Here is a 6,000-nt window from a genome sequence, read left to right as displayed (position 1 = left end):
AGCTATCGGTGCTATGTCACACCGTGTAGTCAGCCACAGGTATGGCCAACTATCAGAACTGGAAACGAAATATAAATGAACTAAATTCCTTTAGACTTGCAGATGATTTTTGCATAAATTTTAGAAATGGTACTATTCTTTCCTCTTTTAACTGAATCACCTAGGATGATAGAGTGAGCACAAAGCTAGACAAAAAAAAGAGCATTATTGAATTTGTTCAATAAATGCTTTTCAGTACGTACTATGGGCTAACACTAAATCACTTGAAATCCCTTTGAGAAGTAGGTAAAGAAGGATACACCAGGTATTGGTTAGCCATTAGAGACACTAGACAGGCAAAGATGATTATAATACAGTATTGATAAGTACCAAGATGGGGATAAACAGTTGGGCTATTAGCTATCAGAGTAACACAGGAATACAGCCCATGCAAGGAGAGGGGATAATTTTGGAAGTTTTCTGGAGTTACTGTTGCTGAGCTGAGTGACGATCAGTGAGATCCTCAAAGGGAAGGTGGAAAGGATGGTCCAGTCAGTGGTGGTTTGAACTGTTTAAAGGAAACAGGCTATAAAGTTGTAAAGGGCAAAGGAGGATCTGAGTCTGAACTCCCTGATTTAGTACCTACTGGGCCTGGGCAGATGACTTTCTTCTAAGTATTTATCTACCCATTGGCAGCCTTAGAGAGAATGAGAGAGTGAAAAAGAGAAAAAAAAAAAAAGAATAATGCTTAGCAGCACTTAGGTACTTACACTCAGGAACTCTATACATCTGGAGCAAAAAATATTCAAGTTAGGTAATGATTATTGAGGTAGAAAAGAAAGTTGAGCATTAAAGGACTTTCTGCTAGGAATTACTAGTTGTTGCAGATTGTAATTTACAGAAGCAAATACCAAGCAGAGTATGGGATACAAGATGTTCTTGAGGGATCAAAACATATGAAAGAAATGGTGAAATAGGATAATAAAGCAGAGAAAGAAGTCAACCTGCAAGGCAAGCACAAGAAAGCCCTGGCCAGCCCAGCAGAGAATTTGCGAGTGAGCAGTGCCTTTCAGAGTTATATACATGGGCCAAAATGGCCATGTCTTTAATCTCTTTGCCTCACTCAGTTACAAGTGGACTGTCCCAGGAAAGACATGACGTCAGACAAGGCAGCTCCCAGCTCCCATTTGCTGAGACATGAATTCTCTGCAGTTGGGCAGCAAGTATTTCCTTGAAGGGGGACCTAGGAGGCACATCTCTGCATCTATTGCAACAGTGTTCCCTAAAAGCATGTCCTCCCCCTGTTCAGGGTGAAAGCAAGATGGCACTTCTCAGACCCTGACAGATGGGCTGGGCACCTGACTATTTGTAGACAATGGAGACCCTACTTGCAAGTCTTCTGTTTTTCTCCTGCCCCAAGGAGACTGTATGTTCCATATGGCAGAACCAAAAGGCAGAGGAGCCACCCTCCACCTGCACTGAAGACCAACTACATGGACATGATTCCGAAGAGTTCAACCTTCAGATGTAATACAATGAGGAACTGTGATAGGCTCTTAAGGACGATGGTGACATGATTAGATCTTCCTTTAGAAAGATCAGTTTGGCTACAATATGCAAAATTTTGGAAAATCAATGAGGCAGACAACTCATTAACTACTACTGTTGGAGTGAGACAAACAGGGTAACAAAAGATTTCCAAAGAAAGAAAGTAAAGCCAGCTAGGGCTAACTATACTACTGAGGACAGGTTGGATGAAGGTCAGAAAATGTAGTTTGTGAGGCTGGGGTCCCCTTCTGTATTTCCCATAAGATCAGCTTGATAAAACAGTAAGAACATTTAATATTAACTAAATGCCTTTGTTCTCTAGTCACTCTGCTACTCATCTAGCATGCATTGCCCCCTTAGCCATCACAGTCATCCTATCTGCTTTGCTGGCAGAAACCCAGCTTACGAAGAAGCTAATTTTTTGTGAATCTTTAAGGGCCTTGCCTATCTCCAGGGACAGATGTTCATCAGTCTATGCCAGTCACAATAATTTCATTTCCCTTATCATGTCTCAGAGAAAGAAGACAAAGAGGAAAATCTAGTGAGAGGCTTCTGGGATTGTTTTTCTCATAACTAACAAAAGGGAAATAAAATAGGGATTCACTTGTTCCTACCTTTGTCACTGCCATGTGATATCTCTATGTTGGGAGCTATTTGTATTCTTTCTGGGCTGAAGGAGGGAAAGTCTAGAGACTCCCAGAGAGAGTGACCAGGAACCCTCACACCATGGAGCCAAGAAGGTAACCAAATCTGATAGAGCTGACCTTGGGACTTCCAATTATGCAATATAGCACATTCACATTATCCTCGTTGTTTAAGCCACTTTTAGTTTATTCAGTGATTTCCACCTAAAGGATCCTAACTGAAACACCTGTTTTAGTGTTAACAATGTTTGGTGGGGGTAGAAGAAGGAGCAAGGGAATGACCCAAGTTTCCCAAACCTACCAGAAAGAATAGGATATCCTTTCACAATTTTGGTAGTCACCCCAGTGGAAGGACTAAAAGTTTACATGCAAGTATTTGAGAAAATAATTTGCTTTTTTCACTTTCTTTTTTCCTGAGACTTGAGCTCAGGCTTTCACAACCTCATGTGTACTTCTCATATGTAAGTCACCCTTTGTTTCATGGGATTTTAAAGTCACTTCATGCTCTGGCCCTTAAATATTTCACTGGCTCCATTCACCACACCATGTGAAGAGCTGTCTTTAGCTCCAAATGTCAAGAACTGACTACAGAAATTCAGTCTTTCACTAGTGACTGGTGTGCAATTCTGTAACATCTAATAGTCATGCTCTGTAGATCACAGGACTGGAAATGGCAGTTTCTGTGGCTGCAGATTTTTGAAGGACTGTGTTCTTTTGAACACAAGACCCTGAAACCAAAATTCTCATATTCTGTCTTTTGTTTTCACAGTCTCATCTGCTGTTCAGTCTCATCTGTTTTTCCATCAGGATAAAATTGTTTTTTTCCTTCAGTAAATACAACCACAAATAGTATGACCTTTAGAAAACGCATTCTTTTTATTTTCACTTTATAGTATTTAAGGCAAGATATTCCTGAAGAATATATAGAACTGGGAAAATTATGGTTCCAAACCAGAAAATAAATCAGAGAATGTTAACCAAATCTTAACTCGAGCCCAATCTTATTTTGCTGATTTTCTTTTGGTTCTAAATTAAGCACAAAAATATCAATACATTCTTTTAGCATGATGTTATGTATCCCAAAATGAAATACTGTATAAATTATATATTAAATTCCTCTACTTGGGGTTTATATCCCATGGCTTCTCAAAGACTTTCCTCAAACACTCCCTCTCCTGCATCAATCTTTTCTCATTTCTTGGTGGAATATTATCACCAGCATACGACTAAGCACTGATATTGGGTTTTTAAAAACTAATCAAATAAAATCTCCCATGACCTTGACCTGAATTATCTTCCTACCACTGTTCCATTCCTTCTCAATTCATTGTAAAATTTTTTGATAAAGAGTCATGTCATAAGATCTTTCATATCCAATTCAATCAAGTTTTCATCCCTTCTATTCCAGAGGAAAAACCTTGTCAGGGTCACAAAAACAAGGATCCAGTGGTTACCGTTCATTACTTAACCAGATATTTCCACTGCTTTCTACATAGCTGCTCACCTTTCTTACTAAAACTCTCTCATCTCTCAACGTCTAAGACCCTATGTGCTTGTAACTGAGCATCTGAACTGTTAGCTGTTTCATCTCTTCTTTGCTGCTTCCTCTTCTCTTCAGCTACTAAATGTCCTAGGCTCTCTAGGAACTTGTTTACTGTGACTTCCACATCTGTACCTTAATAACCAAATATGTCCTACAACTCCATAATCATATATCCGACATCTACTGAATATTTGTCCACAGGCATTTTATTTATTTATTTATTTAATTTTAAAATCTTTAATTCTTACATGCATTCCCAAACATGAACCCCCCTCCCACCTCCCTCCCCACAACATCCCTCTGGGTCATCCCCGCGCACCAGCTCCAAGCATGCTGTATCCTGCATCAGACATAGACTGGCGATTCAATTCTTACATGATAGTATACATGTTAGAATGTCATTCTCCCAAATCATCCCACCCTCTCCCTCCCTCTGAGTCCAAAAGTCCATTATACACATCTGTGTCTCTTTCCCTGTCTTGCATACAGGGTCATCATTGCCATCTTCCTAAATTCCATATATATGTGTTAGTATACTGTATTGGTGTTTTTCTTTCTGGCTTACTTCACCCTGTATAATCGGCTCCAGTTTCGTCCATCTCATCAGAACTGATTCAAATGAATTCTTTTTTACGGCTGAGTAATACTCCATTGTGTATATGTACCACAGCTTTCTTATCCATTCATCTGCTGATGGACATCTAGGTTGTTTCCATGTCCTAGCTATTATAAACAGTGCTGTGATGAACATTGGGGTACATGTGTCTCTTTCAATTCTGGTTTCCTCGGTGTGTATGCCCAGCAGTGGGATTGCTGGGTCATAAGGTAGTTCTATTTGCAATTTTTTAAGGAATCTCCACACTGTTCTCCATAGTGGCTGTACTAGTTTGCATTCCCACCAACAGTGTAGAAGGGTTCCCTTTTCTCCACACCCTCTCCAGCATTTATTGCTTGCAGATTTTTGGATCACAGCCATTCTGACTGGTGTGAATGGAATGCAATCCCTATCAAGCTACCAGCAACATTTTTCACAGAACTAGAACAAATAATTTCAAGATTTGTATGGAAATACAAAAAACCTCGAATAGCCAAAGCAATCTTGAGAAAGAAGAATGGAACTGGAGGAATCAACTTGCCTGACTTCAGGCTCTACTACAAAGCCACAATCATCAAGACAGTATGGTACTGGCACAAAGACAGACATATAGATCAATGGAACAAAATAGAAAGCCCAGAGATAAATCCACACACATATGGACACCTTATCTTTGACAAAGGAGGCAAGAATATACAATGGAGTAAAGACAATCTCTTTAACAAGTGGTGCTGGGAAAACTGGTCAACCACTTGTAAAAGAATGAAACTAGATCACTTTCTAACACCCCACACAAAAATAAACTCAAAATGGATTAAAGATCTAAATGTAAGACCAGAAACTATAAAACTCCTAGAGGAGAACATAGGCAAAACACTCTCAGACATAAATCACAGCAGGATCCTCTATGATCCACCTCCCAGAATTCTGGAAATAAAAGCAAAAATGAACAAATGGGATCTAATTAAAATTAAAAGCTTCTGCACAACAAAGGAAAATATAAGCAAGGTGAAAAGACAGCCTTCTGAATGGGAGAAAATAATAGCAAATGAAGCAACTGACAAACAACTAATCTCAAAAATATACAAACAACTTCTGCAGCTCAATTCCAGAAAAATAAACGACCCAATCAAAAAATGGGCCAAAGAACTAAATAGACATTTCTCCAAAGAAGACATACGGATGGCTAACAAACACATGAAAAGATGCTCAACATCACTCATTATTAGAGAAATGCAAATCAAAACCACAATGAGGTACCACAGGCATTTTAAAAAGCATCTTAAGATTAACACAGTCAAGATAGAACTCTTGATTCTCCATAGAACTCAACTACCAAACTAGCTGTTTCCTCAGATTAACTTTTCTGAAGAAATAACTCCATCCAATTTATGCCAAATTTTCAGGGATTTTTGTTATTTCTCATTATCCATCAGAATCCTCACCGTTGAATATACACATATAAATCATCAAGATATCATGTATAATTTGCCTTCAAAATATATCCTAAATCTGTCTTGTTTTCCATTTCTATTATGTAAACCATCATTGTTCAGATTATTCACAGCACTCTAGCTAATCCCTCTGCCTCCATTCTTCTTTCAACACAATAGCTTTTTGTTTTTGTTTTGTTCTTACTCATTAAATTTACTGAAATGTGATCTCCATTCGATAAGAAAGCACATATTTTA

The sequence above is a fragment of the Capra hircus genome, chromosome 7 (genome assembly GCF_001704415.2).
Source record: "Capra hircus breed San Clemente chromosome 7, ASM170441v1, whole genome shotgun sequence".
In the NCBI taxonomy this organism is placed as follows: domain Eukaryota; kingdom Metazoa; phylum Chordata; class Mammalia; order Artiodactyla; family Bovidae; genus Capra; species Capra hircus.
Note: the sequence above shows the minus strand (reverse complement) of the source record.